Source organism: Nannobrachium achirus, assembly GCF_963921795.1.
Source record: "Nannobrachium achirus genome assembly, chromosome: 19".
Lineage (NCBI taxonomy): Eukaryota > Metazoa > Chordata > Actinopteri > Myctophiformes > Myctophidae > Nannobrachium > Nannobrachium achirus.
Window position 1 is genome coordinate 24,502,002 of NC_137826.1, and position 24,858 is coordinate 24,526,859.

The following is a 24,858-nucleotide window of genomic DNA, read 5'->3' on the forward strand; positions in this document are numbered from 1 at the left end:
ACTAGATGATTCCATCTTATACATTATCCTACTATTCACAAGTCCAAGCTATTTAGAAGAGGGTTATGTGTCTGTAAGGCTTGGGTTGCTTTCCGGTCCAGTCCCAGTCCAGTCCAGTGTACAGGCTTGTTAGATTAATGTTTGTGTACACACAGAGCTGTGCACCAGGCTTCATTGGGAATCTACGTCATGTAGGGCGGTAGTGTGTGTGTTTGTAGTACAAACACATGTAGTGCTGCAGCTTGTGGCTGCTGTAGTTCTACACATCAAACGTGAAAAACAGAAAACTATGCAAAAAGAGTGATCATAGGAATTACTCTGAGCTGAACCTGGTAACATAAAGGAGATCAGATTTCACAGACACAACACAACTTAACCTGTTGATTACAAAGCATAACATATCCAAACATTTGAACACATCGGCTGCTGTTTTAAACCATTAAGACTTGAGACCGATTCGAGGTTTTGATAGTAACTGTGACCTGACCGTCGCAACTATTCTGTCTAGGGGTGTAACGATATAGTAACTGAATCGAAAAATCGTTTTTTCTTTTTAATTTGCAATGATCTACTATATCGTTTGCAAAAGCAAAATATCGTACCGCTTTGTATCCTATCTTTTTAAAATGAAGTAATCGGTATCGAATCGTTTTGCAATGCAAATAATTGATTGTATGGAAACTAAGTATTTGTGCCTTGTATTTGGCAATTTTAAGAGGGAAAATGAAAAAGAGGTGTTTAATTACCTTTCCATTCCATATACCGGTACTGTAGCTACTCTTGGTCTATTGATAAATGTGTGTAATCTAGGGCTGTCACGATTATGACATTTTACATGACGATTATTTGTCATTCAAATAATTGCGATTAACGATTTAATTGTGTTTTTGTCGTTGACAATTACATTTCTGTTTGGCTTTTAGGCTTTTAAGTTGCACATGGTAGATATGACACATGACCTAAATATACAAAGAAATTACTGACATATTTGACAACTTTAAACTTAAAAAAGAACATTGATAGTGGAAATAGCCGATCTACAAGCTCACAACGGGTCGCGATGCGACGCGTTGTGAGCTTGTAGATCTGCTATTTCCACTATTTCTGACCTTTTTTTTAATATATGAACATTTTTAAAGTTGGAAACGATTATGACGATTATGAAAAATAATCACGATTATTTCAAAAAATCACGATTAGACGATTATGTAATAATTGTGACAGCCCTAGTGTAATCTCTGTGTTCATGTCAAGGTGGGTTTGTCCATATGAAATATAATGTCCATGTATTTGCTAGACAATCACAGTGTTTACTTCCATAATAATAGATTTCTTACACGTTTTACACAGATTTCATTTCTTTGCGAAATAGTTTCTATATCGATTTTAAATCATTGAATCGAATCGTATCGTATCACCATGAATGAACCAATATCGTCCATGTATCGCATTGTCAACCATGTATCGTGATGCGTATGGTATTGCTGATAAAATGTATCGTTACACCTCTAATTCTGTCCATAACGGCACATAACTCTGTAACGCGCACCGCTCGGCCCAGCGACGTGCTCGCTACTGCTCGCGGGGCTCATCGTCGCCTGACGGCGCACCTCCGCTGTGGTTTGGTCAATAAAACAAACATTTCGGTGATGGCGCCTCTGTCTCAGTAGCGTCCTCAGTAAGAGGCTATTATTCCCAACCTGGTAGTCTCGAATCCCAGCGTGGGTAGGACTTTTTTTTATTCCCCTGAACGTGTGTTGGCGCATGCACATTTGCAGTGATAAGACCAATGGGTGATAACGGGTCTACCAGCTCCTGGTAGCCAGTAGACAGACTACTGAGCTTTAGCTAAGGGATGACAACGGTGATAACAGACCCATACTAAGGGATGATAATGTAGGTATCAGGTGGAAGAGGTGTTTTCAGACTGCAGTGGAAAGTGTGTGGAGTGAGTCTGCAGTCCTGGCTGAGGGAGGGAGGTCACTCCACAGCTTGGGAGCCAGGAGGGAGAAGAGTCTAGGACGCTTGCAGCAATGGTGATAGCTGACCTACTGTAAGTGTGCAGGAAGGGGTGTTGTAGGGAGGGATGGCTCATGTCCTTAACGTAAGGGGTGCCATGCCCTTGATTGCCTTGTACTGTAGGTCATCAGAACCAGTGTGCGTAGTGTCCTGGCCTAGGGTCAGATAAATCTCTAGAGGGAATGAGTTATCTTCCTGTGTATCTTAAACGTATCCATGCTGCTATAATATTGTATGGCTCCAGACACTACTGTAACTTTCCAGCACTGTCTTGGCCCATATACAGTCAGCAGCTCTAACCTTGGCAGACTACTCCCCCACAGCTCCAATACTCCACAGATTTGATCAAGGCATGATAGTTGTGAGTCATCGATCAGTGCTTTAATAGTATTTCTTTTCATATGAAATTAATGACACGTCCTTCCAGTCCGCAACGATCCAACAACAACCTGCTACTTACTGTATTTGCGTCTATTGCTACTACTAGACGTTGATTCACACGTTTTAGTTCAGAAATGCTGTGTTGCTTGAAGATTCACAAATAACCCTACTTCATTGGCCTACTGGGACTGTTTATGCAAGGTCTGATGCAGATCAGTCCAGTGGTATCCAAAATTAGCTGAGCACAGCCACAGACAGAGAGACGGGTAGACACGCGGATAGTTGCGAAAACATGTTCTCTTGCTAGTGGCCTGGTGGAGATAGAATCATAATAATATATTTATCATTATTGTTTTTATATTATATCACTACTATATATATATATATATATATATATATATATATATATTTTTTTTTTTTTTTTTTTTTATGTATTTATGCTTGTGCAAACATAATTTGCCTTGAGTGAGGGCCAGCTCCACGCCTGTGGTCACTTCCTTCAGGAAAGCTGAGCCTTCAAAATTAATATGGTTTTCCTATGAGAGCATCTTTACTTCACAGCTTCAAATCGATGGCTTAACCCACGCAATCACAGCTTCAGACTGATGAACTGTACAGCAACATTAACGTTGGTGCCCTGGGCTAATGTGACCTTATTTAACGTAGGCCAAATCCTGAATTAAAACAAACAAATCAATGGTTGCACAAGTGAACTTTCTGGGCGTATCAGTCTTCTGCAAGCCAAGCAATGCATACCAAGTTTATGGATGCCTACATCCCTTGTCCGGCATGTCCATAAGTTGGGGTGAAGGATCGATGAAATGATTAACCCTGGGTCATCAAGCATCTGTCCAAAAAGTGTTTTTCAAGTCCTCCTTGAAGAATGTCCAATTGTCCATCAAGGACTTACAGAACGAAAGGCGAAGGAGTTATAGTTAGCGATGGGTACACGTGCTCGAACTGGATGTCAGTATTCATTCAAGTTTTTATTGTTTGTTGTCTCCACCAGAAGGCATGGGAGAGAGTATGTTTTCGCCCGTCTGTCCGTGCGTGCGTGCGTGCGTCCGTCCGTGCGTCCGTGCGTCCTCCAGTTTGTTTTTTTTTCTTATAATTTTTATCCCACGATTTTGCAACCCATTTTCACCCAGTGCCAATGGCTTATGTAATCCTGGGCTCTGCTCTTCCTCTGCCACGCCTGGGGAGACAACGGACTGACTTCATGCTTCCTTCAATGCATGAGTAGTCCAAGTTGTTTCTTTTCACCTAACAGAGGAGATTTCCCCGGGATGGACGTAGCGCGTGGAAGGAACACGTTATTCCAACCAGTTCCTCTCCCCTCCATCAAGCGCCCCGGCTGGCCAGGGGAAGGCATTATTGAGACCAGGATTACTGCATGTTTTTGTGAGGGTATCAACCCTAGGAGAAACGGGGAGAACATGCAAACTCCACACATTAAGGCCCTATCGCCGACCCCACCTAGGGTGTGGGCGCTGATGACGCGGAGGGAGAAACACGCCCCCAGCACCCACAGCGTCCCCTGGCGGGACTCGAACCCAGGACGTCCTCCAGTTTGTTACCAATTGGCTTCCATAGTTTGCAGGATTGCTCCGTTTTGAACAAAATGCCTCAAATCATGAACACAGCGTGCAATCTTGGTGAAATTGGGCGCGCACATTCCCACTAGGCCGAGGAAGAAATGCCACTTCAAATTTCTCAAATCAGCCTCATGGTGGCGCTATAACAGGGCAATTTGTGTTTATACCTTTAAATCCACCGATAAGTGGAAAACTTTGTATGCACACTCCCTAGAGGCTAAGGATAAACCTTTGCCCTGCATTTTTTACATTTGCCTTTTATAGCGCCACCATAGCGCTACAACTTATGTAAAACACATTCTTTGCTATTGCTCCATCAGATTTTCTCCAACAATCATGCAAATCAGTATACAGCATCTCTATAGTCATGTGATCAAGTCCGATCCGTCTGATATTTCATATTCCATCCTACTTGGCTAATATTGGCTTCCAAAGTTTGCAGGATTGCTCAGTTTTTGGACAAAATGCCTCAAATCATCAACCCAGCTTTCGATTACTGTGAAATTTGCCACACATATTCCCACTATGTCAAGGAACAAATGCTACCCTTTTCACATTGGCCTGTTATAGCGCCACCAGCAGGTAGACTTTAGCAAAACACATTTTTGGAACACAGTGCCTCAAATCATGCATGGAGTGTCCGATTGCCATGAAAGGTCTAAGATTGGCGAAGAACACATGCCACCCTTTTTACATTGGCCTATTATAGCACCACCAGGACGCCTGGCCTGGTGGAGACCTGTGCTCGGAAGAGCACTGATTCTAGTTTTAGTTTTAGTTTACTTTCCAAAAGAAAAGCAAAAAGCAGTGATGTGTAAAAGATCCAGACCTGCACTGCTGCAGATTACGTTTTTCAAAACTTTCAACAATCTTCAGTCAGACATCACCCAAGGTTACAGGCAGAATGCCGACAAGGCATAAGAGAAAAGATTTCAGATATTTTAAATCAGATCAATCATATCATATCATATTATTTTTCTCTGCCCATTCCTAGTAATAATACAGCCATCCCCTCTGGTATCTGTCTGCAGAACAGGGCATTGCGACCTGGCTCACTAACTTCACTAACTATAGGCATTTTCCCACTTGGTTGGTGGTTCAAAATGGGTTTGCACGTTTAAATAGTAAACTAGTTATACATTTTAAGTAACTTGCCCAACACTGGATGATGTCATGTAACACATCATGATCCTCTCCAATCCTGGAAAAGAGTTACATATTGTGTTCTTTGACCGTAGGAGGTTGAGTTTGCATAGATCGTCAGTGATCTGTGGCAAATATACCAATTTGTTCCAGAGTCAAGCACATTGGAAATGCAAGGCATTTTGTAGGCTACATTAGCATTTTCTGCTGCTGAGGCATTAACTTTAGATGCCAGGTTTAAATGATGGCAGACACAGCAATGTTGCTTCGGCAGTTGGTATTCCAGACCATTCCATCTTCCCCATCCAAAATGGCTCCAAACTCCATACCAGCCTCCCCTTCCTCGTCTCTATTGTTCTCTCCTTCTCCTGTTTTATTCTCATGTGGCATCACATCATTTGTATTATTGTCTTAATTGGGAGCGCTTCGCTGTTTCTACATGTCATCTTTTCGACACCCAACTCTAACCCTTACCCTAACCCTAACCTCCGTGGGGTGAGTCGCTAACCCTCCGGTCGAAATGATGGTTGTTCGAAAGAGCGAGATTTCCCTGTCTTAATTTAGGGCCCCATAAACCTGATTCTGAAATGCCTTTGTAAAGTTATGCAGCCTGTACCACCCTTAGGACAAACTTTCTACTTTCACAAATGGCAACGATTTGTGTGATTTTTGGAGTACTGGCAAAAATTAGTTTAGCAAAAATCGGCCTCCTGGTGGCGCTAGAACAGGCCCATGTGATAAATTTGGGGCAGAGGTTCTGAATTGGTATCCAGGGAGCCTTAGAATGTTTTGTGCATTCTAAGGCTGGTTTCCAAAATCTCTGTTGTGTGCCATGACAAAATATATTAACCTGACTTTCGCCAGATGGTGACAGCATTGCGTTGCATTGCTTACCATCTGGGCTCGCTCCGGCAGAACCGATGTAAGGGGCGGGCCATTTTTTTCAAATTCTATAGCAGGTGATTGGATATGGCCGTCACAGTCTGGGAGTGCCAACTCCAACCACTCATATTGGCCTGTCTGCATGACGTTGCACCCAGAATCTGCCTCCTGGGTTTCCACGTGGGCTGCAATCAGACTCTATTGGCTCAGAGCCGCTTAGAGCCCGCCCATAGCTGCCGCTGATTGGTCCGGCCCGGGACTTTACGAGTGTTATCAACTCTGCCGGACCGAGCCCAGATGGTAAAGCAATGCAACGCAATGCTGCCACCATCTGGCGAAAGTCAGGTTAAAAATATATACTATGGGCCCTATTTTCCATGCTAAACCCTAAACCCCTAAACTTCTTTGCTTTTTTTTTTAAATAGTTCAAATAGCTGATCTACAAGCTCACAACGTGTCGACGTAGATCGGCTATTTGAAGTATTTACAAATGTTTTAAAAAATAGTAAAAAAAGGCAAATAAGTTTAGGGTTTAGCATGGACAAAAATATGGGCCCATATTACAGTATAGGTCCTCTCCTTTATAACAGGCTTGGTTGGTGAACTGGATTGATTATTATACTGCCAGGCAGCCAGGTACTGTTTGCCTCATCGCCAGACATCAGTGATGTGTTTCTTAAGGTGCTTATGTAATGTTTAAAATAGGGACACAGACATGTATAGTACACGGATGAAGAGTCCAGTGGACTGTGGAGATTTGCCTTTCATAGTCAAGTGTACTCAAAATATACTCAGAACGCACCAACCCCATTTATAGACATTTCTCATGGATAGCCAGGTCACAAGGACAGGTGTGCACAAGCCAAATAAATGACTGATGTGCGGATCTCCCAGTAGGTGGATGTTTCCTCATGGTCTGCTTTGCGCCCCCACACAGACATAGCATAATATAGCATTGTACAGTATATGGACATACATTTATTTTTTTTGCATCATGAATTGGGTTTATGAGTGAGCTGGATACTTCTCATAGGACCAGCGCCAGATTATTTCCTCCCAAGCAAATTTTATGTCATCTGCTCTTGGTGGCAAGGGTGTCATGACAAATGACAAAAAGAGAGGCACAATTAGAAAGTCTTTCACCTGCAAGAAAGAGCGACAGGGGAGGGGGATGACACAATCTTCTGCTGACATTTATATGACATTTGACACATTATGACTTCAGACGGATTATTTGAACAATAAAACTAACTAACTAAATCAGCTTTGTGTATAGCCCAGTAGTCTTCCACTTTTCATTACGGTAAATACTGTGCTGCTATTGTTATAAAAAATGCTGCCACGTATCTTGACAAAGAGCCCTGTCTGATTCACCCCAAAACTTTAAGGCATATAATTAACTTAGAAGACAATGCAATTTATTTTCAGGACAGAAAACCACAGCCAACATGGTCGTAACGACAGTTTGCTCTTGGGAGAAATAATGTTCAAGGCTTTTCCTCCACGACACTGTGAAAATGACCAGTTCACTGTTTGGTTGAGTGCAGCGCTACTGCTCTTGAATTGCCATCATTTAATTGTTCCTGATTGAATCTACTTGCAACACACCCACTGATCATTATATTCAGGACAACCCAACACCTCGCCACTGGCACTGCTGCTGCAATGACGACTTTCGTTGGGGGCACGCACACTTTGCAATTTCTTGAAGTTGTCTAGTTTCCTCATATATTTTCTGGGAGGAAGGAATACTTTTTTTTTTAATGCATGTCCTTTAAATTATAGGCCTCATTAGCAGATAATTCACACCTGTTTGGGACTTGCAATTGGAGCATATGGAAAGACAGATGTACACACAAATCCTTTCCCCCATGGGCAGTGAAGGCTTTAGTCCAATCAGTGAGCAGGGACCTGTAGACAGTACTGGGCAGTAAGAGGAGGAATGTTAATCAAGGTACAACAATAACTCCTAGGTGGCAGATATCTTATCTATAAATATATATATTAATATGTGACCCAGAGTGAGGATCAAAGGTTCATCCTGGAGCCATGCATTTTATAGGAGAGCTCAAAACACTCTGACCTCTGTTTGGGAAGAATCCATCATTTACCTAAAATTGAAAATTGAAAATGGTTTGTAAATATGAACATAATGCAATACATGTCAAGTCAACAGCAAGCTCACGTTGTGTCGCAGATGCAACCGTTGTGAGCTTGTAGATCACACTCTGCTGCGCCGCCGGAAATGCCGCTCGCCTCCTGCGCAATGCACGATGGGATGTTGGAAAGTTGTGGATATAGAAAGAGAATGTGACGTCACACCATTGAAAGTAATAGCTGAAAACCTCTGAAGATGGCTCCACCTGCCCATTGAACTCAATGGACAGTGGCAGGCGGTCGCTCGTTCTAAATACATCTAATCGGCTGACCGCTTGATTTCCATCTTTCGTATAATTGTCAGCTCCTCAGGTCTTGTCAGTGTTTCCTATCATTCATTAGTCTTCAGCATCAAATATCGTATATCACTCATGTGCAACAATGTAGATATTAGTTTGCCTTTGCTTGTCATTTCCAATTGTTTTGTCACTGTTAAAGAAAAGAACAACAAAGAACATTATTTAACAGATGAGGTGACACCAGGGCCATTTTTAGCTATAGATAGCCCAAACCGACTAAATTCACGCCAAAAAAACGCAAAAGCGAGGAGAGAGGCGCATTCGAGAGAGCTCGCATAGAGTGCTGATTAGACACGCTACGGCCCTGGGTGACACCACCAATAAGGATAAGAGCCCCCCCCCCCACCCTTTTTAACTTTTAAAGACAATTTGCAGCTTTAAGTTTGTCCTCACTTAATGTTCTAATTAAGCTGAAGAGGATAGAAAGCAACCCACTCAAAATGTACTTTAAAATATTCATAAGGGTTTGAGTCATCGCTCACATCCACCTCCAGTGGGGCGGTGGATGTAAGGGGCACAATGCATATACAGTATATCATTAATTCTGACCACTTATAGCTGACTTACACTTAGTTGCGTGACTGCGTCACACAGCGAGAATAGCCAGTCTACAAGCTCACAATACACCAGGCTGCAGCGTGTTGTGAGCTTGTAGATCTGCTATTTCCGGTGCCCGTCACCGGCACACAACCAAGTATAAATCTGGCTTTAGAGTGTGTCCTTTATCTCAATGTCAGCACTCGCCGTCTGTGACTCATCGTCTCATTGGCTAGCTGCTGTAAATGACATTAGTGTCACTGTATGGTTTTAGAAGCTCATCGCCTTGTAATACCCACTTCAATAGAGGTCGTCTTAAAGGACGACTTCACCCATTTCCAACCTAGCTTCATATAACTGGTCCTCACCAATGCTCATTATAATATGGTACCATTTTTGTCTACCTGGCCTGTGTTTCAAAGGAGGGCTGTGGACAGTTCAGAAACCCGCCTACCAGCGACATCATCGATGGTGAATCCAAGCTAATAGAAACAGCAGGCTTTATATTCTTGGAAAGTTGACATGCCATAATGGAAGCCATTGTTCTCGCTTGAAAAAAAATAATAATAATAAAAAAAAAAATATGTTGTTGGGAAAGAAAAAATAAACTGTTTAACGATGTCACTGAAACTGTAGACGGGTTTGTAGGCCCTCCTCTGAGTTACAGGCAGTGTAGCTTTTTGGTAGAGCATTTTATTTCCCGCGACATACTAGGGTCATGTCCAGGGGGTGTACTTGTACATCAAGCTGCCTCACGCTACAGAAACTGGAGATAGGCTCCTGCCCTATGGCCATGGCTCGGCAAGGCTTACTTACTTGTGTTTTTTTTTTACCATATTAAAATTTTCATTAGTGAAGACCAATTATTTGAAAATATGTTGAAAATGGGTGAACTGAAGTGGTCCTTTAAGTGTGCATACAACGTGCTAGCATTTTGGCTGTTCATCCGGTGCTGCAGCACGATGCATCCAAATTGTGACAGCTGCCATGATGAGCCAAGTCACCGAGGTGATGCTGAAGGTTCACAGCTGCATCTGAAGTGGCAATGCAGTGTGAGGATTAACAATATGGCTGGGTAACAATCGTATAACCGTTTATATTCATATTAGTGCAGCTATGAAATGATACTTACACAGGAAAATCCTCCAGTGTTAAATCGGAAGTTATTTTAATGAATAAGACATTGTTTCAACCATTCTTTGAATGATGGTTTCACTTTGCTTCATCAATATTTGCACTTTTAAACACACTATTCTTCACATGTTACAGAGTATTGCACAGCAACAGTCAGACAGTCTGTCTGTCTGTCTGTCTGTCTGTCTGTCTGTCTGGCAAGAGGAGGCAATGACGGAGACTTTGAATTGAACTGAGACAAATGAATGTGTTCATTTATTTTACAAGGCAAGCAGCACAGTCCCTCATTTTTTACAGACTAGACAACAGACGGAGGAGTGCAGAGTGCAGAGATAAGTGAGAGAGAGTGAGAGGCGTGTTTTGTTCTGGATATCAATGCAACTTCAAGATGCACATTAAAAAGTGCATTGTGTGGTACTTATACAGTGAAGTGTACATACAGTATAGAGGCGTTAGGCGTAGGACATATCCTTGTGGCAATGACATACCCTGCTGTTCCTACTTCCTTCAGACAGAGTTCAATAAACTTAAAATGTATCCATTTGTATCTCTATTGTTCGATTTGTACATTCTCTGAGTTGCATGTAAACGAGCAATCAGGATTTAATGGTGTGTACAGTGCATAAATGATGTCTGTACAGCTGTCCCGTACCGCACAGCACACAGTACACCGTCTCAGAACACTGCGTTGTCTCATTCCCCTTCTTTTTTGAGCGGTGGTTACACCGTCTCCTATACGTGGCCGTGTGTGTATGCGTCCGTGTCTGTATGTAGCCTGAAGAGCCTGCAGTACCTTTTCTGACCACACATGTTAAGGGAGGGGCGCTGTTGTTCAGGCCAGAGACACACACACACACACACGCACGCACGCACGCACGCACGCACGCACGCACGCACACACACACACACCGACCACCGCTCAGTTCACACGGGTGTGATTTTTTAAATATAGGAGAAGGAGGAGGGGGGAGGGGGGATATTTACTCGCGACCCCTAAAAATTGGTCCGAGACCCACAAATGGGTCCTGAGCCAGTGTTAGGGAAACACTGGCCAATTGCATGTGTCTTTCAGCACCACAGAGGCTCATTCCCCTTCCACTACCCTTAGCTGGCCATCGTCCTCCTGCCACGGCTCATCTTACAGCTGGCCTACTGATGCAGCATGCACTGTCAGCTTTCCTCCACGCCGACTTCTCCAGACCCATTAAACATTCATTGGCTCGAGCCATAAGATACCCCACCGTAGCTTCAGCCATGTTACTCATAAATTCTGCCCAGGAATATCGCCACTGTCGGGCAGGAACCTTATAACTCCCAAGTTTCAGATTTGTACGTTTTTTTCATAAAATAAAGCCCTGCTTCATCATACAAGACTGTCGCAGCACAAAACTTTTTTGTGACCGTAGGTCGCAGTTTACTGTCAGAATCGGCACAGCTTGTCCGTATGTATGTATGTATGTATGTATATATATATGTATACGTGTAAGGCCTGATACTTTGGTGGAATTCCGTTAGGGATCTCCATATATGGGCATAAAAGGGATTAGTGATGTCAGATACTCAGAGCAGGGATCTCCATATATGGGCATAAAAGGGATTCAGTCAGATACTCAGAGCAGGGATCTCCATATATGGGCATAAAAGGGATTTTGTTAGGGATCTCCATATATGGGCATAAAATGGATTGTATCCCAGATGATGCCCTGTTAGGAGAACCACACTAACAGAATCCATATATGGCCAAGACAGATGGCCAAGACAGATGGCGTGACCACGCCTTAGGGCGAGGTAGTTTTTCGCCCTTAGGCGTCTTACTGGTATATAGTAGTCTTGTAAATATATATATATATATATATATACATACACATACCGGTACATGCATACAAACATATACTCGGACTGCAAGGCGTTGTACGCTTGTAGATCAGCTATTTTCAAAATGTCTTAATTTTTTTAAATGATAAATACAAAACGAACCGTTTTGGACATACAAGGTTTCCACCCGACAACTACAATATGATATGCTAGTTAGTTTATGGCAGTGTACTGTGTAGGTACCTGAATTCATACAGCATGCATTGAATACATCACAAATGACGTTTTGCAGTTGGTAGTTAACCCATTTAGTCCTGAGGCCGATTTCTAAAAACGCCTTATAAAGCCTGACCTAAGTTTTCTGAAAAACTTCAAATATTATCAAAACTTACAAAAACAAATATATTGCTACATACTGTACATGTACTGTACTACACAAAAATGTGTTCCTGAATCCTGACCTGAGGGGTAAAAGCACAAAAAACATAATGGGTTAATTAGTTGTCGTTGTAACTGGGACAATGTCCAAAAATCTACCTTTTTTATTTTAAAAACGATTTAAAATAGTGAAAATAGCCTATCTACACACAACCACGCCTCGGCGTTGTAGAGTGCTTGTAGATCTGCTATTTTCACTACTTTTGTGCAACACTCTTGTATGATGAAGTAGGGCTTTGCCTTTAATTTCGAAAAACATACACATTTGAGACTTGGAGATACAAGGTTTCTGCCTGATAGTGACGATATATTTTAAGGGAGTTGGAAATGTGTCCCTGCTACAGGTATAATTTGCTGACTAAAAAAAAGGATAACATTTTGCTAACAGCATGGGATTTGTGTTGTGTCTGCCACTGATCCAATAGTAGCTTATAATCTCATTTATTAAAGTATTGTTGCTGCCACAGTTGCGAGGTTTAGACTGCGGTTGCTCTGTGTCATCTCCTGACTTGACAGTGGATTAGATGTCTTGCTTTTAATTTGCAAGGTTTGTTTGCCAGGTTGAAGACAAAGAGCGTGAAACATAGAGCATAGGTAATGACTTTATCTTTTAGTCCGTTTTGGACCATGATTACATGAAAAGGAGAAAGGGGCTTTAGAAGGGGAACATAAAAGACAAAAGAATCTGAATTCCGATTCCTCTATAGTGTGGCTTCTGAGTGGCCTTTCTGTCAGTCATCCTACCTGCTCGCCCACTTGCATTACCTTCGCAGTGAAGTGACAGGCACTATATTATCGTACTGAACGCAGCCATGACCACCCAAGCACGGTTGTGTCCTTGAGTAGGAAATCCCTTGAGCAGCCGGAGACCTGGAGATGGCTGGTGGCTCCCATGCTCAAATATCAAAGAGGCATAAGAGAGATTACACTGTCCTTTTCATTATAACATCTTGATGAAGCATTCTTCTTGTATTGATTATGTGGTTGTTGGGCAAATACAAATCAGTTCTATTGAGACAGATGGTGATCATCCAGATTGATAGCCCACGTAGCCAATTGCTACAGTGTTTCCCATGCCTTTTTTTTTTCTTGTGGTCAATTGCTCACATCATTGACTGACTAAGGCCAACTCTCCTTAATTGCTTAAATATCTCTGGATGGGGATTGCTGTTAAATTACAGGTTTAGAAGAAGAAGGAGGAGCTATTGGCATGGCAACAGTGTCTGCGTTTACCGTTGATGGGGCATACACATTATATCATTATGCACATAATTCAAATCAACTCAATCAATACAATTCAAGACAACATGGACAACCCAAAACCATTAAAATTCATTTAGTACAATACGAAAATCAACTTTTCTTGATTTTAAATATTTGATATGTAATCCACACTAAACATGCAGTATTTGCATGTTTTTCTTGTCAAAGTTGTGTATTTGGTTCCATTTGTACACTGTCAGAGTTAATGGGACACCCTGAAATTTGAATGTTTGAGAAACACTGGTGTAGCCTACATGGTCTTTTTAACCATCAATACTAAAATTGATGATTGTGTGAACAAGTTTGTCTGATGGGAATCGGTTACCAGTACCATTTTAATCAACCAGACTCCACTCCTCCTAGAATCACTTCTATTCATGAGCAAAGCATTAGTCTAGTAACAGTTCAATGTAAGTCTTTTTGACATCCAAATTAGAATAACCTGAGGACAGTGGTACCTTTCTCACTATCCACTATTGTTTGAAATAGTGTTTCTGCTTTCCAATCTTCAAAGGCATTCTCCATATCCCCCTGCATCTATTTTGTGGGCCTTGTGTTGCATAAAAAGAAGAATGTTCTAATCAATTGGGAACAGTGCAGTAGTTGATCTTTGGCAAGTTGAAGTTCTATATTCACTTCAACGTGTTGAAGTGAATATAGTGTCATGACATCTGCAGTGGCGGCCTTCATGATGAGGGCATATGTGCTGTAGGTCATTTACCTCCAATGGATCTTTTATGTATTTGTTAAAAGACAGAATGCATGCAACAGTTGCAAGTTTAAATGGAAGAGCTTTGATGCTGTTGAAGCTGTGTGGCATGAATCTTTTTCTAAGGTCAAGAACATAAGCTACTGTAATCTCTCAACACAGCTGGGTAGTGGGTATAAAAGCTCTTCGGGTCTGGGTCAACAACATCTTAATGGAATAATAGGTTTAAGACACTGTTTAAAGATTTTTCTTACTGTGTCAATAATGCATTTAACTAGCGTACTCAGCTCTAACCACATAGAATGCTAAGTCTTAATTTAACTTAGTTTAACAGATTTGCATTACAGATCAATTTTAAAATGAAATGTTCAATCAGTAAATTAACTGTGCATACATGGCATTTGGGTAATTGCTGCCCTTGCAACAACAACAGAATCAGCAATTTATTATAATATCCAGTGGTGTAGTATTCGTCTTACAGATTGATACATTGATAGTGTAGCACCCACCTGCAACACAACAACCAACAGTGGTTAGTTTACTTAATAGAGAGCTCACTGTCATGGGACAATATGTTCGATGAAAAACAGAGGCTTAGATGTGCTGGAAATCTAGGTTATTGCGTTCTTTAGATGTTCGCTGCCATGAAGTTGTTTCTGACTGGTCATGGAGGCAGTTTCAGAAGCCTGATTTGCAGTGGTGTAAAGTAACTAAGTACTTTTACGGTACTTAAGTACTGTACTTAAAGTACAATTTTGAGGTATTTGTACTTTACTTGAGTATTTCCAAGTTCCAATACTTTTACTTCTACTCCACTACATCTCGGATCCAAATATTGTACTTTACTCCACTACATTTATTTGAAAACTTAGTTACTAGTTACTTTGCAGATACTTTGCATACATTAACCACTATTTTATACCTGGCAAACATTTTGTACTTTTACTTTTGGTACTTTAAGTACATTTTGATGCCAATACTTTCGTACTTCTTTTACTCAAGTTAATTTTGAATTCTGGACTTTTACTTGTAACAGAGTATTTCTACATTGCAGTATTGATACTTTTACTCAAGTAAAACATTTCGGTACTTTGTCCCATGCCAAAAATGGCCTTCAGTATCTACAAGCTTTATGAGCTTGCAGGTTGGTTACAATGATCAGTTACAACTTTTTATAATGCTTGAAATCTGTAATGATTTGTTTGCGGCATCACTTCAACATACAGTAATAATAATAATGTTTCACACAACATAACAAATAAACAGTTCATAATGATTTTTCATACTAAAACAGTCATTCTTTTAACAGAATGGGATTCATGAACTTGCATGGCTTTGTCTCTCCCTGCATAACTGTCAGTTATGCTCACCATTATGGTCACACATATTCATGATTTGCATGGCACTAGCTGGGACAATCTAGAATGTAAATGGAAAGCCAGATTTTAGGGGATATCTGATCTGTCTGATTACCAGAAACAGAAAACCAGACCCATTTCCGGCTGAAAATATTACTCTGGGAAATCATGGCTATATTTTTTGATATGAGATATGGTCATTCTGGATGGAATCAAAGGAATAGATCTTCCCAGACCATAGCATACAGTATATCATATAATGTACAGTATATTGTGGCACCGCTAGTCTAGAGACGATTCTATGTAAAAACTTTGAGTATTTCTGAACTTGAGTGCCTGCTGATTCTCCATCAAACAACTGACCTCAATTCCAACCAGTTACCAGGGGGTAAGAGGCTCACAGTCCAGGTCTTTGTCCTCTTCAAAGACGCTACATGGCAAATTTTAAGGTTCTTTAAGTGGAAGCTGGCAATGAGCTCAAAAGTTGTATCCCCATTTCTAATCTAAGCAAGGCTGAAGGCAGGACCAGAGATTTGATGCAGCTATGTCTGTCTGTCTGTCTGTCTGTCTGTCTGTCTGTCTCTATGTTACTACAGCTAATCTTACAAACTACTACACCAATCAGCGTTAAATATTCCATACAGATTGGCTATAATTTGCTTTCAAGGTTTGTGGGGCGGGCCTACTGTAGTTCACAATAGGGCAACAATAGTGAATGCATTGTCCTATCAACCCTGAAATTGAATCATTACGGCCTCTAAACAGCAAATAGTCAAAAGCGATTCACAACTGACCATAATGGGTGCCACAAATATATTTTGTAGAAACGCTATTTCCCCCTGCAGACTCCTTCGGTCTCGACAGTCTTCGAGACAGCCCCTCGCAACAGCTCGCAAACCTCGACTTTCATGGGGGCAACCACACTTTAAAATTGTTTGAAGTTGTCTACAGTTTGTATTACTTTCATAGACTTACGGCAGCGCTTTGGCTGCCTACTCCAACTTAACACTGAGACTGCCATAGTTTTGCCTATTAGCTTTTTCCTATTGTATTTACCAGATTTTCGGTTGTGCAGTCCACGACCACTGAAAGTCTTTTCTTTCACGCGGAGAAGAAAAAATACAACCGCGATGATCCCTGAGTATGTTATGGTCCTTAGAAAACAGGCCGCTTTGACGCGCGATATGGGAAAAGAAGCAGGCATATATCAATGTTTCTGCAGCCAGGATGAATACAGGATGAATACATGATGATGCGAGGCATCATGGGAAACTGAGTTTTTGGCTCACTCCCGGCCGCAGGGGCTATCGGTTACCATAGTAACCAGTTAACAGGTCTCAGAGGTCTGTGAACATGATAACGGGGCCGCGGCACTTCACGGGGGGAATTGTTATCATGTTCACAGACGTGTTAGGCATTCCATGTGTTAAATGAATGTCAATTTGGACAAATAATGAAGGCTACTGTCATTTGGACACAGGGCATTAATGACCAGCAGACCAGCATCCTTTATCATAGCCTTTCCCCCCATTGCCCTGTGCCTTTTTTTACAACATCAAATGGATGGAGAAACGGTTGTGCCTCCTGGTGGAGATTTGTTCTCCACTGAGCACTCCTTTCTACTTTCGTGTTTCTGCATTCCTGATGCTTCTATACCAGCACAATTTCTTACAAAAATATTGCCCTTTTGTACGCTATTGAATTTAAAAATACTTGAGGTGAAAGCAAGGTTTTACATTGTCAAATATCTGGGGTATTATAAACTGACCTAAATAATAATAACCTGCAACTTACCTAAAACAGTGATGTGAAATGCAGACCCAACATATGTTCCTCACATGTACAGTCTGTGCAGTAACTTAAAGGACGACTTCACCCATTTTCAACCTTCTTCATCTTCATATAATTGGTCCTCATTAATGCTTTGAGCTGCTTCCAATGCTTCCAACATCTGGTTTTGTCCGGTTCCCAAAAAATGTCCGGCCCTAAAGTAAACTGAAGCGTGGCCTACATCTGGCCTAGATATGGCCTACGTCTTGGCACAAAAGGCTCAAAGTCTGTTGTACGCCCAGGGTCCCATTGGCCAAGCTTCACAGGACACGCTGTGATTGGCTAGCAGGACGCTTGATGAAACTCATAAATAGCACCGCTCACTTCACAGTTCACAGTCACACTAGGTACCAGTTACTACCAAAACCTCCACCGGCTGTCTGTCCGTCACGTCACACCTTTCCCCAACTCATATCTCCGCCACCGTTGCCCCAAACTTTGCACACACACTCCTTGCCTGCCAATCCACAACCTCCACCCCTCCAGGGATCCCCGGAGCTCCAGGGACCCCTTTCCACCATGGCAAAAAGTGCAAAAATGACCAAATGACCACCCAAACGGGGCTGTTCACGGGGAATTCCCAGGGACCACCGACTCCTGGTGCTCCAGAATGGATGCAAAAGTGGTGGCACCCCCTAGTAGAGGACCCCTGCCACTGCAGCACACTGGCCGATTTTTTCAAACACATTTTTGGACACTGCTCCTACACATTTTGCCCTAAAATCACGCTGCGACCTTACGGTCGCTTATATCCCGATTAGGGAGTCTTACTGGTTTATTGCAACCGTCAGGTCGCAGTTACTATGAAAACCTCCATCGGCTGTCTGTCAGTCAGTCAGTCCCTCTGTCTGTCCATCGCGTCACACTTTTGGCCCTACTCTTATCTCCAGCACGGTTGCCCCTATCCATGCCAAACTTTGCACACACACTCCTTGGCTGCCAAACCACAACCTCCACCCCTGATTTCTCACATTCCCCTCTTCTAGCGCCAATTTGTGTATACATGCGACCTGACGGTCGCTTATCTCCCGATTAGGGCGTCTTACTGGTTTATTTCGATTTTTATTATCGCGAGAACAATGGCTTCCATTAGTAGCATGCTAACGGAAAGCCTGCAATTTCTATTAGCTTGGATTCCGCATTGATGATGTCACTGGTAGGTGGGGTTCTGAACTGTCTACAGCCCTCCTCTGACAAAAGTGGTACCATATTATGGTACCCCTAATCCTACGATGCTGAGTGCCAAGCAGGGAGGCACTGGGTCCCAGTCTTTAGTATGACCCGGTCGGGGATCGAACCCCGATTTGCAGTCTCAGGGCAGACACAAGGCCACTGAGCTGGTTAGTGTAGACAGAGCTTAAGATTTCTCTATAGCCGTCGTCGGGACCACATACTGGTAAAAAATGTGTTTGGCATCTTTTTAAGAATAAGCTGTCACTTCCACACAAGGATCAATCGAGTTCTTCAAGTTTCCCTTCCTCTGACTGTAACTTAGCTTGTGTAGTCTTTTCTGGACTGAACCAGATGTTCTTTCTTTGTTGTCTTTTCTTTGTCAAAGATGTCAGAAAATAAATAAATAATGATAATTATTTTTTGCAGAATCTGAGCTTTTAAATTGTCTATAAATGGCTTAAGTGATTAATTCACAATGTACAGTATTTTAGTAAGTTTGGGTCCCAGAAGACACATTTCTCTTTTGGGTCTCAAGCTGGGGATCACGGTTATACATTGCTACTTGTATAGTATACATTATTTGAACATCGGAGTAAAACACATTATTCTGCACAATGGAAGAATGGCAGAAGGCTATAACCAGTGTTCTTTTTTTTTTTTTTTACTAAGAAACGTGTCCAGGCACCAGCAGTACACTAATAAAATGGGTCATAAAGGCAGGATTAATGGACATGCACAGCACATACAGTGTTGTATTGACAACTGCAGTGCAGGCTGCCCTGTTACATGTATGTGTACTGTGACTGTGCCACTCTGACCAGTGGCTTTGGTGGGATAAGCTCAGGTCTTGCATGCATCTTCCTTCTGTTTGATAAAATAATTATACTCTCTCGCTCTCCTCTCTCTCTCTCACTCACGCACGCACGCGCGCGCACGCACGCGCGCGCGCGCACTCACACACACACACACACACACACACACACACACACACACACACACACACACACACACACACACACACACACACACACACACACACACTGTGTATGCAACCCACTGGGGGTGGGTTTCCCACCTCCTGAGTATGACGTAAGAGCAACATGGACACCCTGTAAAATATGGTCAAAGCAGGAGGGATGAATTTCTGCATGCACCGAGGAAGGCTTCTCACCTTTGAATTCCAAATGATGAGGGATGTTCTTTTGAGGATATAATGTGACCAGATCTAGGTCAAATCTTGACACCCCTTCTGTGCATCATTAGTCCTTCAAGCCACCATGATGTGCGGTGCAAGAGGGATGTGAGAGTGTAAAGATTTTACTGTGTAGTATTTAGGGATGTTGTTGATGGTCATCTCTTGAAGCTGACAAACAGATGAGCAGTGCAATGACTGTAGCTCAAGCAAACAGACAAAGTTATTTTGAACTTTTTTAGATGTCCATTTCCCTACCCATTAACCCGAATAGCCTCAAACACAAAAAAATTATAATTCACAATTCATTTTCAATCACTGCCCTTTCCAAATGGATTCACTCCTCCTGGCTGCAAGGGATAATTGCACTGTAGGGCACAATGAATATACTATTATGATTCTCCACATTTATTGATCTAAAATATTCTGTATATTCCTTTGATCTCAAGCAGTGGAAGAGAAAGCTCTTAGCTGGTCTTTTCCTGGTGAACTATAAGAGTGTGTATGGTGGGGATGGGGTGGAGGGGGGGTAAATTGGTGTTGAATTATGCTCCAGTGCATAAGTGAAGAGGTTCCTTCCTTCGTCAAACTGAACTGAATGGTTTAGGTTCAATATGACGATCTGCTTCTATGTTGCGAACTTGAGATGCCTGGAGTGACTTTGAGGCAAGGCAAGGCCAGTTTATTTGTATAGCACAGCGATTCCCAACCCAGCGTGTTATGCACTACCATATGACTGATCGACCAAATATGGAGATACAGGACAGGTTGATATCATACATGGGCCTAAATGGGAGACAGACGGTTCCATTGTACACGCCACCACATTGATGCAATGGCACAAACGTGACGCAAAGCTCGGCCAATCAGGGAAGCTGATGCCTACGCCCCACCCACAGAGACTGTGTTCTCAACAGACAAATGCAGATATTCATGTTTTGTCTGCAACCGTCGATCCGACCGATTTCCTCCTCCACGGCACCGTACAGTACACACACTCCAAGTTTGAAGTAAAACAGTCGGATAGTGCTCCAGTTATGCCTACACCGACAGACGCACGCACACACGCACGCACGCACGCACGCACGCACGCACGCACGCACGCACGCACGCACACACACACACACACACACACACACACACACACACACACACACACACACACACACAGAGAGAGATTTTGAGAATTCATACAGTAGATGATCTCACATCAGAATAATGTGATTTAGGTTCAAAATCTGCAAAGTTTCCTACAACTTTCCTAAACCTTAATTAACCCTTTTACTGTATGATATCATGCTCTGACTATATCTTACCAGTCAACGTACTGTAAGTACTGTAACTGTAGTATGTACACCTCAGAGATAATACCTTGTGATGGTGCTTTTCCCTGGGGTCTTTCATTGTAAATGAGCTGAATCCTTAAGGGGGAGAGGGGGAGCAGCTCACCTCTCCCTCCTCTCTGGCTCTCCGCTCCTCATCAGTATAAACAGTGAAGTCATACCTTCCAAGAGGCTGTTATTGTGCGTTCCGCGGTGATGTCACCAGCAGCCAATCAACACAGTGCTGAGGTAATGTGTGTGTGGTGGTGGTGGTGGGGGGGGTCTTCACTCCTGGGAAAAGAACTCCTGCTCAGCCCCCGTTATTATCTGGCGCTGCCAGCAAGCATGAGAGCACACACGTATGTCACATCAGCCAATCCACATGCTTTCTCTAGTATGACACCTCTTATGGATGTAAGAAGCCCCTTTGCTCTGTATGGGTGAATCCAAATACATGTATGTTATATTGTGCTATATAAGAGTGATGTATGTACAAGATTACTTACTGCAAGATGGCTAAGATGTAGGGCTAAAAGATATTACTGACCATTTTGGGCTGCAATTAGGAAGACCAGGTTATGGTTAAATCATTGTTATTTTTTAGATGGACTATTCGGTTTTACTTCCAGATTATATGAAAAATATGATCAATTTACCTTAGTTACATTGCATCCTTTGTACTGTGACTTCTGCACATGTGTGCATTGTGATGCTGAAACGATGCACCATATTGTCACCCTACTAAACTGATCCTGAGTCTGTACAGCACCACTTAACAGTGTTATAGATATACTCCTCTGCAAAGAAGCATGCCTTCTATTTGTATTTGTGGCTGTTTCAAAATCCGTGTGACATTGATGATTACATCTTATTCTAAAATAACCATAGTCTGTTTGGCTTTTTCATTATCAGCAACTGTGAAACCAAAATGACTGTTGAAGCTTGCCTCGTTCTTAATATACTATTGAGAGCTCATGCACGTTGAATAATTTAGGTTTGTGTAACACTTAGCAGCTGCTTTTGAATAGAAACCTGATGACAATGTAATTTGTTATACTACGATTGTTAGGCAGATTGTAATTCTTTGCTAAACTAAACATTTGGATTTCTTTATAGTTAGGTTTTACTATTCACAGTACTACTGATACTTTCTTGCGGAAGAAAATGAATACAGCTCAATAAGCAATAAAATAGCTTTCACTTTTGCAGTAGCGAACATAATCATAGGCGACTAACATAGGCTACACTATGTTCGTGATAGCATTGATTCATATTGCATACTGTATGTGTGCATTGAAATAATGAGCAGTCCTGCAGGATCCATAATTGGTACACTATACTGTAGGAACAATGCATGGCTTCATTTCTTAAGAGCCAAAGAATGCCTTGCTTTCATCCCCCTGTTTTATCTTTCAGCTGACTCAAAGCCAAGTGGTGCAAATAATCTGCACATAGATCACTTGATCCCTTGGAATCAAAGTATAGTGGATGACGTCTACTTGCTGTGGGCCAGGCCTAATTGGGAAATATTTGGCAGATCATACAGACTTGTTTCCATTTTGTATGCAACAGACACTAGATCACTGTTGTTAATTTCCTGTCTACCTGCCTGTGCATATTTCTTCTGCATACTGCCAACAGGCCAAGGGCCTAAATCCCCAAATATTCATCAAATCGATCAATGATAACTAAGTCACTTTTGGTAATGAATGATCACAGAGCTATCGCCCTCCAGGCTGTGGACCAAAGCTAGCCAATCGGGCACCTGTCCATTTGGCTTCTGGAATCTACACTGGGTACTAGCCAATCACAGACATGCAATTCACCGGCACAAGCCAAGGCTCAAGATCGAAAAGGCTCTAGATAGCATTGTCACTGCTATATATTCTCTTTCCATCTTCGTCTGGCTAACTTTCTCTCTTAGTATGTGTGTGTGTGTGTGTGTGTGTGTGTGTGTGTGTGTGTGTGTGTGTGTGTGTGTGTGTGTGTGTGTGTGTGTGTGTGTGTGTGTGTGTGTGTGTGTGTGTGTGTGTGTGTGTGTGTGTGTGTGTGTGTGTGTATATATATATGTATATATATATGTATATGTATATGTATATGTATATATATATATATATATATACATTTTTTATTTTTATTTTCACAGTCCACACTCAGTCCATTCCACAAATTCACTCCATAAAATGAAATGTGCATTCTCTTCAATGTTGAATGAACACAATGGGTTTTTCTCGCTCTAAACATAATTAGTGCAGTCATATATTGGTCAAGGTCCATGAGGTTCCTGCCATGTGATTGTAAAAACAGTGTACTAGTGTGATCCAAAGACTCTTTTTTTTAATGCATATTGCATAATCCTACATTAAAATGGGCTACTGCCACGGCCTCGTCACTCGGCCTCAATCAGACATAACCGCAAACAAGCCCGATACGCCCATATATAGGCAGGACCACGGCCGCCCATATAACTGTACATGCATGTCACTATGACTAAGACGTAACCATAAACAAACCCCATATGGCCATATATAGGTAGGAGTCAGGACCACCGGTCCTGCTGCACATGACTTTGTACAATTTACCCCTGTTGCTTTTGGCTAATGAGAGGTGAGGCATGCAGTAGCCCCCAATTAGTTTTCCCCAAGGGCCGAATTATGTCTAGGGTACCAAGCCGAGGGCCACAACATTGCAGGGGGCGACGGTGGCGTTCCCACTACTCCAACGACAGTTTTCGTCGTTGTAGGGTGAATATCTTGTATGTCCAAAACCGTTCGTTTTGAATTTATCATTTTAAAAATGATTTAAACTAAAGTAGTGAAAACAGCAGAAAAACAGCAGATCTACAAGCACACAACGCCTCGCACCGCGAGGCGTTGTGTGCTTGTAGATCGTCTGTTTTCACTACTTTTGTGCGACGGCCTTGTATGATTTGCAAAAGAACGTACAAATTTGGAGATACAAGATTTCCACCTGACAACGACGATATACTAGTGTTGTTGCTGCTCTTATACCACCATTATTACTGGGGTTGGTGTGGGCCAGACAGTAGCCCCCGCGGGCCGCAAATGGCCCACGGGCCGCCTATTGGGGAACCCTGCAGTTGCCCCTCAGAAAAACCCAGTGAACCCCTATAGTTCCCTACGGGCCACAGAGGGGTGAGTAGTGAATACATCTGATTAGCTGTATCGACTGGTAAAATGCTACCACGTTGGTCTTCCGGGCGCAAAGGCAAGCTACACTGTAATTAGCCTGGGATCGATGTGTCATTCCAACGGCTGTACCATTGGCACATTGCTTCACCATTAAACTTAAGATAATTAATTCATCTGTGTGTTTGTACATACTGTATACACACAGAGGTTTCATAAAACATTTATAAATCAGCTTCAGCTTTTGTCTAGCCTCATTCATTACATTGTCTCTGGACAGTAAAAGTAACAATGCTACATTGTCAAACTCACTTCAAAAGGCTGAACCAAGTAATGTAAATGGTGGCATTTCAGGGAAACCTAGGCTTAAATGTGAGGAGAAAAAAAAGTCTTTAAAATGAAAAATCACTGGTTTGAATTCCCTTATCACTAGTGAAGAGTCGCACAAGAGCAATGAGAAAT

General features: G+C 42.2%; 1 protein-coding gene across 1 annotated transcript in view; it reads left to right on the forward strand.

Moving 5' to 3' along the window:
* igsf9bb (immunoglobulin superfamily, member 9Bb) overlaps positions 1–24,858 on the forward strand; it is a gene marked incomplete at both ends in the record, with an annotated part of 140,816 nt that overhangs the window by 9,255 nt on the left and 106,703 nt on the right. The window lies entirely within an intron of this gene.